General features: G+C 47.5%; 1 long non-coding RNA gene across 1 annotated transcript; it reads left to right on the forward strand.

The window, feature by feature from the left end:
* Window positions 1-19: 19 nt before the first annotated feature.
* LOC121136700 lies at window positions 20-3805 on the forward strand. The gene is made up of 2 exons (XR_005873756.1): window positions 20-141; window positions 3527-3805. It is a non-coding gene; the product is annotated as an uncharacterized LOC121136700 (long non-coding RNA).
* Window positions 3806-12510: the final 8705 nt, after the last annotated feature.

Raw genomic sequence — 12510 nt, forward strand, 5'->3', positions numbered from 1 at the left:
GTGGGACCTCTTCCCACGGCTCTCCACTCCTACCTGGCACTATAAAAACTGATCTACCAAAAGGCAGCCCCATCAAGCAGTGCAGCCCGGAGCTGGAAGGAAACAAACTCCTCACATCAGATGCAGCAGCTGCCACTAGGGGTGAGTGCGGATTCCTGTTCCCAGCTCTGCACTATGCTGGGGGTGGGAGTGGGGGGGGCGGGTATCTTTGGTTCTCAGTGGTGGCCAGCTCCTCAGAGCAGGGGCATGCAGAAGAGATGGGCTCAACCTGAGTCTGGAGTGCCTGATGTTGCAGCCCTCTCTTGTGAAAAGCTGAATGAGCTCAGATTGTTCAGAATACAGCCTCAGTCTGAAGCCGGGGCTTCTTCTCACTCCTGCTGGGTGCCCTCAGCTTCCCGCAGCACCCTCGGCTCAGCTGGTCCCAGGACAGTGTCTGCTGTCTTTTCCCTCTCTCCCAGAGGTCTCCTCCCTTCTTGAGAAGTTCTTGTAGTTTCTCAGTTGCCTGGTCCTTAAAGTCACAAAAATCTGTGTGGAACACCTTATGTGGGAGGAAAGGAAAAAGAGAGAGAGGAGAGAATGTTAGTACATAGCAAAGGCAGTCCCTGCCAGGATGATCTTCAGAGCACATAGTAGTCTGTTACAGAGGCGGCTATTTGCTCTTTTCCCATTAAAATTATACAGTCGACAGGCAGTGGTGGCACACGCCTTTAATCCCACCACTTGGGAGGCAGAGGCAGATGGATCTCTGTGAGTTAGAGGCCAGCCTGATCTACAGAGCGAGTTCCAGGACAGCCTCCAAAGCTACAGAGAAACCCTGTCTCAAAAACCAAAAATAAATAAATGAATAAATAAATAATAAAATTATGCAGTTCTGCCCCACTTCATGTGGAGGCCCAGTAGGTTCTCGTCCCAGCATCCTCCTGGACTCCACAGGAGGATGCTGTGTAGGAGATGTTGGCACTGTCTTCTGAGCAGCCTGGGGTGGGGAGAGGTGTTCTCAGGAGTCGTCTTCTCAGTAATAAGTGTAGTTCCTTAGCAGTAAGTCACAAATTCCCTACAGAGTCACTCTTCTGTGAATGACTTATCACAAGACAGCAGTGGCAAGACAGGGCAAGCACACAGGGAGACTGATCACTGAGAGACCTCTAATTGCCCTAGCCCCCCAAAGAGGGAAAATGCCAGGGCTCAGCAGGCACTGGGACAGGGAAAGCCTACCAACGCAAGGCTAAGAGCCAGAGGCCTACTACCTACTCCTGCCCTTGAGAGTCAACAGTGTTACAGAAACCTGGGAGGCTGAGCCTGGTCCAGGCTGTCTACACTTCTCTCCCTCTGTGCTTGGCCGAGTGAGCTTGTCAGATAGGACATGGCAGTTAACTAGGTTGAAGAGACAGAGGTTAAAACTACCGGTTATTACCTACATATTTTAATTACCTAGGCTCCCCCTATTCCCTAGGATTACCAACAGCTGGACAGAGTGCAATTCATAAAAACAAAAGTATCAGTAAAAGGTGGAGAAGGAGGAAAGAAAAACAAACGAAGGCAAATCCAAGTGTCACAAGCTAATCATGCATTCACTCCCAATCATGTCTCTGCCTTACCCCGCTCCACTTTTTCTTGTTTTTTAAAGGAATCCCCTGGCCTTGATTCCAACTTGTTGCATGCCACCAGTATTGCTCTCAATAGTAAAACATTTCCAGAGGGTTTTGCCGATGTGAAGAACAGGCGTTTGTATTCCAAACACTCACGATTTGTCAACTCCAGTTTGGTTAAGGCTGAATCATACTCTAGGACCCAAGTTACAATTCTTCCATCTACTCGGTCCCCAGCCAAAGCCACCTTAACACAGCACCGTTGTTTTCAAAGATCATCAGCCAGAGAGGAAATACTGTGAGTCCACCGCGTCCATGCCAGAAAAGTTTCTGAGTTCGTTCGCTAAAACCTGACACCACCACCCCTCCCGTCTCGCAGGCAGGCCACTTTGACCTGGTAGGGGGCTAGTAAGGGGGCAGGCCAGTACCTCAATTACATCACCAGTAAGACCACTACCGATGGGCCTCAGGCCCTAGGACGCCCCACTTCCTTCCCCGGCGGGGATGGACAAAAAGGACTTGTTTGGGTATCCCCAACTACAGAGGTGGGGTGGAGGGGTAACTGGATGACTTCTGCTGTCTCCCTGCAACTAACACTCTGCAAAAGCGCTGCGTGCTGGAGTCCCCCTCCCCCATCTGCCCCCAGACCCAACAACACTGACCTGCGCCTCGCTGGGGATGAAGGGCGCCTGGAGAGTGGCAGCAGGGGCCCGTGGTATCCGGGGATGCAGGGTACCCCCTCTTCTCATCACTCCTCCCCCTCAGCCGTCCTCCTCGAGCCCCAGCGTGTGCCCCGCTACACTCCCAGCCAAGGCGAGCGTCCAACCGCGACACCCGGCTCGCTACATTTCGCTTCAGCCTTCCTGCGAGGCCGCCGCTCCGATTCCACGATGGGGAGGTGGCCTGGAGGGCAGGATATTCCGCCTCGGGCCGGCGGGGACAGGACAGAGCCTGGGGTGCCGAGCTCGCTCGCCCCCAATCGCCTCTTGCCCGCGGACTTGGACAAGAGTGGTTGGCTGTGGGTGGCAAACGTGATCTGGGGCAGAGCGGGTGGAACCCCCCCTCCATCAAAAAATAGATTCAGGATGGACAACTGCATCAGCCAATCAGGACAGGAAGAAGAAGAGCTCCGCCCAGGTCTGCCCATTTCCCCGCGCTTCGTGAGCGGGGGTGGGGGAAGAACGCAACAGAGTGACGGGAACTCGAGCGTGGGGGCCAGTGGTGCGCGCCTGAGTTCCCATGGCCTCGCACGGCGACCGCGCCTGTACACATGTATACCCCCGCATCTTGGTTATCTCTAGTGAGCCTCTCGCCTTCCGGAAGACCCGAAACCACCCCAGTGGGCCGGCCAGCTGGCGATCGCGCGGGCCCCGGCAGTCATAGCGAGTTCTTTCCCCGCGCCCAGATCCTACCTACCTTCTTCTTGGGCACAGTTCCTTGTCCTCGGGCTCGTCATCTTTCCCTCCAGGTTCCGCGTTCCTCTCTGGGCGACTGGCCGGACCTTAATGAATCTGCTTTAATAAAGTTCCAGCCTTCAAAGGGGTGGGGATGGGCAGGCTGGAGGGAAAATTCGTTAAACTCACGGCTGGGGCCACATAAACCACCTGAGGTAAGGGTGGAGGGGAGCAGGTTTGCTTTGACCAATTCGTGGCCCCATGGGGAGAGATGTCTCCATCCCAAGCGAAATGAAGTCCAATTTTCCCTGACGCACCTTGTGGGATCAAAGAGGAGTGTTTTCACCCTCGCCTTTTTGCCACTTCCTCCCTGGGGTGTCTCCACCTCACATCAACCCAAACTCAGTACCAGTTCTCTCTGGGATGTTTTTGTTCGGGGGATGTGACCTCCCCATAAAGGAACTCCCACTCCCAGGCTTTTTTTTCCCCTTTTGTTGGTGGAACATGTGACCAGTGGTTCCTTCCTGCCCCTTTCCTCTCTAGAAAGGCGCTCAGGGGCAATTGAGCATACCTCCAGACCTTTGAATGAGGATCGGAGCAGGGATGTGTCTTGCTGGCAACCAAGCTTTTGGGACACGTGTCCAACAGCAACCTGAGCAGGCCATTCCTTTGGACAATGATGACGAATGTATCAACAAAAGCCTGCCTCCACCTGCCAATCCAGCATCCCTGGGTTCAGCTCAGCTGCTTGCTAGGACATCAGAGACCTACCTACATTTTTAAAGACTAAATAAAGCAAATGTCACTGTGGTAGAACCCCAATTTTGGTTTCAAAGCTGAGTCTGTGTTTGGATATGGAAGTTACTCCTAAACTGGGCAACACTGGGTCTCCAGAAGGGTCAGCTTTGTGAAGAGTGAGCATAGAATGGGAGGGAAATTAAGACTGACTGATGTGCCTGCCCAGCCTGATGGTGAGTGTTGGTAATCTTAGCCCTTGGGAGACAGAGGCAGGAGAATCTCTACAAAATAAATAAATAAATAAACGAGGCCATTGTCGTCTGCCGAGAGAGTGCCAGGAGAGTCAGGGCTATGTAGTTGAGACTCTGTATCAAAAAGACCAAAACCTTTCATCCCAAAACAAACTTACAAACAAAATCTTTGTCTTTCCCTTATTCCCCAACTTTTTATCTACTTGACAAGGTTCTCTTTTGTATTGAAATAAATCAAACATACGGAAAACACATAAAAACCTAGAGTATAGACGGACAAGTTATGGCACAGTGAACAGGCCCATGTAGCCACCACCGAGAGGAAGAATTCAGTCATTACTGCCACCCTAGAAGCCCCCTTGGTCACTCTCTAAGGGAGCCTCTATCTGACCCTGCTAGTCTGTCCTCCAGCTTTTGGACTTATGTAACAGAACCACTCAGGAGGTACTAGTGGTTTCTGTACCCGGTTTCTCTCACCCCTACACACACATGATAGCATCAGTTAATTCACCTTTATTGCAGTGTAATGTCACTAAGCAACCACACACCATTTGTATCTGCTGATGGGTACTTAAGTTGTTTCCAGGTGTGATTATTGTATCAGTCTGCTATGGCATCTTTATGTCACTTAGTACACTTACATTCTGTTTTGTTTGTTTTTGAAACAGAGTCTCTCTGTGTGACCCTGGCTGATCTAGAATTCACCCTGTAGGCCAGGCTGCCTCAAACTCCCAGAGATCTGCCTGCTTGTGCCTTTGCCTCTTATGTGTTTGGATTAAAAGTGCGTGTGCCACCATGCCCAGCCTGAACTTGTACGTTGGAACAGAACTGGGTCATAGGGCAGGCGAGTGTTTAACTTTAGTAAATGCTACTAATAACTTTCTAATGTCTTTTATTAATTTATATTTTTGCTAGCAATGCCTTATTGCTTCATAACCTTACTAATAATACTGGTACTATCAATCTGAAAAGATTAAAGTTGTAGCCATTCAATCCTAGCACCCAAAAGGCAGAGATAGGCTGATCTCTGTGGGTTCAAAGCCAGCCTTGTCTACATAGTGAGTTCCAGGCCTGCCAAGGCTGCTGTGATGAAACTCTGTCCAAAAACAAACAAACAAAAAGTAAGAAAAAATTGTAGCCATTCTGGCGGGTGTGTAGTACAGTATTTCACTGTAGCTTACATCTGTATTGCCCTCACAGCCAATGAGGTTAAGCGCTTTCCCCATACATTTCTTTGCCATTTGAGTAGTTGCTAAGTATTATGTCAATTTTCCACTGGGCTTTCGTCTCATTGCCTTTCAGGAGTTCATATATTTTGGATATGAGTTCTTCGTTGGCTTTGGGTAGTCCAAACATCTTTTTAAGTCTTAAGTACAGGAGGTCTTGTTTTGGGGTGTCCTGAGGTGTCAGGACCATTGCGACAAGATTATGATCACTATGTTTTAATCACCTGGCACACAGTAAGTACTCAGTAAATATGATAAATGACTAATGGATGAGATAGAGGAGATCGTCCTCCTCTGTCTCTAGTTAGTGTGGCCTATGGTATGCTGATTCCTAGAGTTAAACAGCAAAAGGGCCTAGGGGAAGCACATTTCCTTCCAGTCCAGCCACCTGTAACCTTGAGAAGAGGAAAACATCTCACTCCTTCTCCACTGAAAGAGCAGAAATAGCTACAAGTCTGTGAAGTGAGAAGCCCAGATGTGGGGAGCAAAGGTCACAGATGCAAAGACAGGACTTAGCAGCAGGTAGCAAGCCAGCCAGAGTCATCAGGCAAGACTCAGTCATGAGTGGCAGGCAGATAGCGTGCCTCTCTGAACATTTTTGTGGCCCTTAGTAAGACAAGAACCCCCATGTGCCCAAGGAGCTCACATGCTCCTCATCTGGCCTCCTGGATGTGTCCTCTTTTGGGCCAGCAAAATGGCTCAGTGAGGAGAGGCGCTTGCTGCACAAACCTGGTGACTGAGTACTGTTAAGAGAAGCTTTCCTTGAGAGGATGCCTTCCCGCCCGCCTGGTTCTAGATCGGCATCAGTCCCAAATAAACACACAGTAGGCTGTATTAATTATGAAGCTGTTGGCCTTTGTTTGTTTCTTACTGGCTAGCTCTGATTTAAGTAATTACCCCATAATTGTTAATCTAAGTATGTTTCTTACTGGAGAATAGTTCCAGGCTTCCTACCCCCATGGCGTTACATGTTGACTCTCTTGTGTTTCTCCTTCCCAGAATCCTCCTGGACTCCTAGCCCCACCTATCTAGATTCCTATTGGCCAGCAGTAATTTATTGACATATACACAGGACTTCCCCAACAGAGTACAATTCCCTAGAGGTCTTGTAGAGATGGGAGGAAAAGAACTGGGTTTACAGAGTCGTCCCCTGGCCTCTGCACGTGTACCTGCCCACATACTAATAATAAATAAGTTAAAGTCTGTTCTTTAAATTAAAATGTTGGCTTTGTTTAAAGTTATGTGCTTGCATGTGTGTGTCTGTGTGTATGTAGATCTGTGCGTGTGTAACTGTATGTTCACATGGAGTCCCGAAGACATCAGATCCCCTGGAGCTGCAGTTACAGACAACTGACATGCTGATGTAGGTGATGGGTACCAGAATCAGGTCCTCTGCAAGGGCAGTAAGCCCTCTCCAAAGCAGGTTCCCAGACACTTTGGTGGCAGTCTCAACAGTACCTCTCCCTGGAGACCTCCTCTTTCCTGTTTAGATCTGTCTTTAGCTTCTACGTGACCTATAATGTTCATTCTGAACACAGAAGACCATTAATTTCCACAAAGTCTTTCGGAAGGCCTGTTGTATTGTGTAGCACTTCTTCTTGCTGCCGTTTTTCTCCAGCTGTAACACGGTAACCCGGGCACAGGTCTGCTTTGGAGGCTCTGAGTGGTCTCCATTACTATGGGGTAGGGAAACTGTCCTCTTAATGCTGTAGTAAACTCACAGTGTCCTCTGCTGAGTGAAGTCCTAGAGAAGCAAAGTGGCATTGGTCCAGAGGCAGTGGCTTAGTTGAAGAGAAGTGTGATGGCACTTGTGTGGGAGACACAGAGTTTCCTTGGGGGGCATGGGAACATTTACAGGGGAAACAGTGAGGCTCCTATGAAGAGCCCACAAGGGGGCGGCTTCTTGGAGTAGCCTTTTCCAGTGTTGCTTGGCACTTGTCCTAATAGACAGTTCATTCAGCCTTCTGTTCCGTGGTTCTCCACACCTCATGCTTCCTTCAGGTACAGCTGCTGACCACTAAGGGCTCCTTCAAGACCAACTTTTAAAGTCATTCTGAAGCATCACAAAATTCCAGAGTCCCTGGCCCCTATGCCATGGTCACAAGACTAGCTCAGCATGGCTGGAAAGTTTCCTGGCTTTTGTTTTTCTGAGCCTGTGTGCCCCCTCCCATTTTTCCCCCTACTGCCACCCTCCCAGAGGTCAACTTCTTTCCTGTCCCCTGGAGCTGAGGTGATATCACCTTCCGGCTCCATTCAGCTCTAAAAGGATGTAGGGATGTGGGTGGTATGGGGAAGTATGGACATCTGTCCTCAGGGCTAGGTGCTGTCACCTTTGCCTTGGCTTCTCTCTAACTGAACTCTGGGTTCCCAAATCCTCCTTGATGCCCACACTGGAATTTCTTCAAGCAGAAGAATTCAAGGTATTTTCCAGCATTTTATTGGGCACAGCTGGGTGAACAGCAGCAGGCAAAGTTGTCCAGTGAACTGTAACAGGAGGCCGTGCTATCACTAAAGCAGTGTGCCAGGGTGGAATGTGCCTGAAATTACATGGGTTGAATCACGCTTAGCTGCACGTTAGGTGTGTGGCCGGGAGTGAGCACCGTTTTATCTCTGAGCCACATCTCTCATGGGGAGACAGGACTGCCTCTCTCAGAGACTGCGAATTGGTGGTCACATTGCATTTGGGAAATTTTCTCACACAGTAGGACTGTTCTGATTTCACCAAAAAAGGAAGAGGCAAAACCAAGCATGAGACATCAGGAAGGGTCAGCGCACATTCTCTGAGCTTCATGTTGAAATCTAAATGTCGCAGAGTGCAAAGAGTTAAGCATGGGCAGTCTCAGAATAAAGGCACTGACACGGAGCAAGTGGGACAGTGTTCCTTCAGTGGCTCACAAGCCAGAGACTGAAAACGCCATTTTGTAAGAGCTAGCATTTGAGCAGGGCGGTGATGGCGAACACCTTTAGTCCCAGGACTTGGGAGGCAGAGGCAAGTGCATCTCTGTAAGTTCGAGGCCAGCCTGGTCTACGGAGATAGTTCCAGGACAGCCAGAGCTACCCAGAGAAACCCTACCTCAAAACAAAACAAACAAAAAAGAGCCAGCATTTGAGAAGAATATATCCTGCAAAGCATATTATCTACTTTCAAACTATCCTCTGAATTATTCTCCTTTGCTCATTTATCTTTAGATACTAAACTGGCCTGTTCATAGGAATCACCGATGGGCACTTGTTTCAAAATTCTGACTTCCTGAAAAATTCGCTTACATAACTTTGGGAAGACAGACAAGAAAAAAAATCTATTCTTATAACGTACCCGAGGTAACACTTATGAACTGACTAGTTTGGACCTAGTTAACCCTTGCCTGGTGGCTCTCAGTCTTGACTTCATATTAGATTCTCCAGGGAGCTTTCCTAGAAACATCCTTTTACAGGAGACTGACCTGCCTTTGCCTGCGAAGGCTCAGCCAAGCTCAGAAAGTCTTCAGTGACACAGTGGAGCTCTGACTAAACCTGACAGTGTAGGTTCCTATGAAAATTCATTTGCTCTTAGTAATCACACTGCGAAGGTGTTTGCTGCAGTCTAAAGATTAGAAAATGGAGTCAGTGCATTGAAAACAAGACAGATAGATTAAAAAAGTAATTGAAGTTAGTCATTAGGGAAATGCAAATCCAAACCACAAGATAACATGTTGCATCTGCTACATCGGTCACATAGGTAGTGTTGGAGAAACAAAACCCCGAAAATAACACCTGTCAGTGTACATTACTGCCAGGAAGGTAAAATGGTTTTGGCTTCTGTAGTGAACACGTGGTGTTTTCTCAAAGTTAAGCACAGAATTTCCACATGACCAAGCATTTTCAGTCCTAAGTGACTGTCTAGAATAATTGAAAGGGGGGGATGGGGGGATGGGGAGGGAGATAATTCTGGTTAAAAGGAAGACTGCAATGACAGGTAGGCAGACGGGAGAATGTGGCCTATGCAAAGGACAGTGTTGAGCCTGTGACTGGGTGCAGGTGGAAGAGAATAGATGTGAGATGAGACGGCCGCTCACACAGGTCAAGATTTCTGTCACACATATTTCGTCTTCATCCCCCCCCCCCCCCCCCGCCTCCTCTCTCAGTTGCTGGGGATAGAACCCAGGGCTCCATGCATGCCAGGCAAACTCTCTATTACTGAGCTATACCTCCAGCTCCATGAATTCCTTTTAAAAAATAAATTTAATATGTGTGTACATGGAGGCCAGAGAATTATTGTGGGATTTAATTTTCTCATTCCACTATGTAGGTCCTGGGGACTGAACTCTGGTGGTAAAGCTTGGCAGCAAACACTTTCTACCCACTAAGCCACCTTGCTGGCCCATGAATGTCTTGTTTTATTATATTTGTTTTGTTTTCCAATCTACATTACAAAGCCTTTGAGCATAGACATGTACATATTTTAAATTGTATACATTAACATTTTTTGGTGGTGCACGCCTTTAATCCCAGCACTTGGGAGGCAGAGGCAGGCGGATCTCTGTGAGTTCGAGGCCAGCCTGGTCTACAAGAGCTAGTTCCAGGACAGCCTCCAAAGCCACAGAGAAACCCTGTCTCAAAAAACCAAAAAAATTTTTTCTGTGATATCATTTGGGGGTGGGGTCAACAAAAAGGTATTTGAACACCTGTTGTTTTCATTTCTCTTGACCGCACACTTTGAAGGGGTATTACAGAGTAATATGGCAACTCTGTTTAACCTTGGAGGAAACACCAACCATTTCCACAGCTGACTCCACAGCTGCTGCACCATTTCACATTCCCACCAGCGAATGCACAAGGTTTCCAACTTCTCTACATCCTTGCCAACATTTGTTATTTTCCACTTTTTTTTGATTGCAGCCAACCTGGTGAATATAAAGTGGTAGCTCACCGTAGTTTTTTAATTTGCATTTCCCTAATGACTAACAACTTTTACCTTTACATATCTTTTTCCATTTCACTGCCTCTGCTTTCCACCTGTTACCCTGCAACTGCTTCCTTCATAGGCTAATTATATTAGCACCGAGCCTTTATACGTCACAGTGCCTGGTAGTAAATTCTGTACAAGTAGAAAGAAGGAACAAAGTAGACAGGACCCACAAAAGGGTCTTGGCTGTGCTTCTTTCCCTCCCTTGACTTAAAAGGCCCAAGATGACATCATTCAGCTTTCTTTCTGCCCATCTGCTTCATCGTCTTAGAGAGCACTCTCCGTTCTTCGTCTAGCTCTCATTCGACTCTGAAGTCTCAGCTGCAATAGCGATTTCTTCACCATGGTGGTCCATTTCCCAAACTAGACACCAAGACACATATAGAATAAGACTTTGTATCTCTGACACTTGGGCAACAGAAACACCTGACCTGGGCTTTTGGCTTTAGAACGAACTGTATATCGTAGCCCTGATGTGTCTAACACTCTGTCTCTTGGCATTTGCTGTTCGGTGCTGATGGAGCAGCTAGTAGCCCTGAGCATACACATCCCTGAGAGATTAGGTTCCCAGGAAACACATGTCTATCTTGCTCTAAGTGTTTGTTTAAATTGATAAATTAAAACAGTGTACATTTTGGTCTATCTTGTAATGTTTTGAAGTAGGTATACATTAAAAATATAAGGGGGTGGAGAGATGGCTCAGAGGTTAAGAGCACTTGGCTGCTCTTCCAGAGGACCAGAGTTTGATTCCCAGCACCTAAATTGTGGTTCATAACCATCTATAACTCCAGTACCAGGGGATCTGGTGTCTTCCTCTGGCCTCTGAAGGCACTGCATACATGTAGTGCACAAGCATTCACAGATGCTAAATGACTAAACACATAAAAATAAAGGAAAATGAATTTTAAAAATATGGAACACCTTACAAATTCCCATGCCATCCTTGTGGGGTGGGTGGGAGACACACTAATCCTTGTTTCCTTCCAAGTTTGATGTATGTGTTTGCCAAATCAAGCATGTCCTCCATCAGAAAAAGTGATTCCTGGCTGTCCTAAAGGCTAGTGGGTTGTTGTGAACTAGAGGCAGGCATGAATTTGGAGTACAAGGAAGAACTGAGTTGTCAAAATGCTTAGGACAAAAAGACAAAGGAAAGCCTGTCATATCCTCCCCTTGGGTAGAAAGAGGGCAATGATCCTTGTGTGATGCTATTTGTCAGTAGTACTGAACATCCATTTTCTTGATGTTCTTCGAGTTCTAATCCCTGGTTTGGGGTACCCATGAGTTAGTGTAGCATTTACAACATTGCAGAATGACCAAATAACATTTCTTAGTATTAAATATTTTCTTCAATTCTGAAATATTTTATTTGCAGATCTAAAAGTAACATATGTAAAGGGACAATTTAATTATTGACAGTGTGCTGGACATCAAACACAAGAATTTCAAGTTGTTTCATTTCACTTAAATGTTTTCAAAAACATTTCATGAAATGTTCAGCTCTTACTGAAAGAAAAGGACACTAAGTCAGAGGTGGTGGAGCACACCTTTAATCCCAGCATTCAGGAGGCAGAGGCAGGAGGAGGAGCCTTGTGAGTTTTAGGCCATCCTGGTCTACATAGCAAGTTCCAGGACAGTCAGAGCTACATAGTGAGACCCTGTCTCAAAAATAAAAATACTATTTTTAGCTCAAAACTCACAATCAAGGATCATAGCCCAATTTTACTCACTTACCTTTCCCGACACATATTTTGTCTTCCTTCCCATTTAGGCAGGAACGAAGTGAGATCTAAGCAGAAAGCTTGAGCTATGTCTTGGTTAGGGTCAGCAGATATGTATGTAGTGAATGTATGCTGGGTCTCTTTCAAGGTGAATTTGGGAACTGGTGGACGGGTAGGGTTGGAGGAATGCCCCAGACTTACTATCCACCTACATAGAGTCAAACTCTAGCCAAGCTAGCTAACACTTTGAGCCATCTCCTGCAGGAGCCTGCAGGGCCTCTGCTCCGGCATGCATTCTCTCAGGGAGCCCCGGCCTTTCCCTCTCCCGGCCCTTTCTTCCCATGGGGTTTTCAGAAAGTTTGTTTTTTAAAGCTGGGGACAAACTCCCTGCCATGTCCTCCCAGTCACCCTATGTTCATTAGAGAGCTGAGCCTGGGGAGTGAGAGGAGGGCAGGAAGAAATGCTGGCAGACACCGGGAGAGTGTGACAGGAGAGTCCAGCCAGGGAAACTCCAGACCTCCAGACGGAGGAGCCTTTGTTCTCTGCATCTCCCTGGGCCACTGAAGAAGTCAAACCCCACAGGGTCTGGGGGGAGGCAGGACTTGGGGAATCTGGAGCTCCTTTTGGTTCTAGAACAGTCCCTTAAGCA

This window comes from Mesocricetus auratus, unplaced genomic scaffold, assembly GCF_017639785.1.
Source record: "Mesocricetus auratus isolate SY011 unplaced genomic scaffold, BCM_Maur_2.0 Super-Scaffold_100676, whole genome shotgun sequence".
NCBI classification, from domain to species: Eukaryota; Metazoa; Chordata; class Mammalia; order Rodentia; family Cricetidae; genus Mesocricetus; species Mesocricetus auratus.